Source organism: Gavialis gangeticus, unplaced genomic scaffold, assembly GCF_001723915.1.
Source record: "Gavialis gangeticus isolate Ggan-Ray unplaced genomic scaffold, GavGan_comp1, whole genome shotgun sequence".
In the NCBI taxonomy this organism is placed as follows: Eukaryota; Metazoa; Chordata; order Crocodylia; family Gavialidae; genus Gavialis; species Gavialis gangeticus.
In genome coordinates, this window is record NW_017729027.1 from 36277882 (window position 1) to 36278789 (window position 908).

A 908-nucleotide genomic window follows, 5' to 3' on the forward strand; every position below is an offset into this window, starting at 1 on the left:
ACATGGTTCCAGTTCCGTTGCCCACCCCCGCCACTCACAGCCCCAGCCCCTCGTATAGTCCTATTGCCCCCACATGGCCTGCAGCTCACTGGCAGCAGCAGCGACCATCAGGGAGCCTGGAGCACTCAGCAGCCTCATGGCATGCCCCTCCCCTCCCCCTCCCCCCGTGCAGCGCAGGGTAATGGGGGTGCAGCATGACTTGTTCCCGGCTGCCTGGCACCCAGCACTGCCTCTGCCACATTGCACAGGTGCAGTGCAGCACGGTGCCATGTACCTTTGGGCAGCTCCAAACCACTCGAGCTGTGACCTGGGGGCTGGCACCGCTCGTGGGGACTGCCTGTCATGCCAGGCCAGGTCCTGCCTCCAGCAGCAGTGCTGCCAGACCCATGGTGTGTGTGGAGAGGAGGCACGAGGTGGGACTCAGCCAGGCACAGCTCGCTAGCATGTCTTTGCACCAGACCAAGAGGTGTGGCTCTTATGCAGAGGCATGCTAGCTGCACGGCCTGGGCCGGGCTGGGTCAGGTCAGGTTGGCAGGGTGCGTTTTCCATGTGGCTCAGGCAGCAATGTGCTATGGCCATAGCTGTGCACTGCCACCTGAGACTCATGTAAAACGTGCCCCTCCAGTCTGACCCAGCCTGACCCGCGCAGCCAGCATGCCTTTGCATAGGAGCTGAGCATCCCAGAGCCTTCCCTCCTGGTCCAGTGCAGTGGGTTGGGCTGGGCTGGGCCAGGTCAGGTCCCAGTGCACGCTTTGTGGAGGGGCCTGAGCAGGGGCCACCACACGCCTGCCTCCCACCTGCTCCCCATGGCCCCTGCTCAAGCCCCTCCACAAACCCACCCACAAACTGCACATCCTCCCATCATTCCCCATACCCCCCGACTTCCCCCTCCACTCCCAACACCCCCT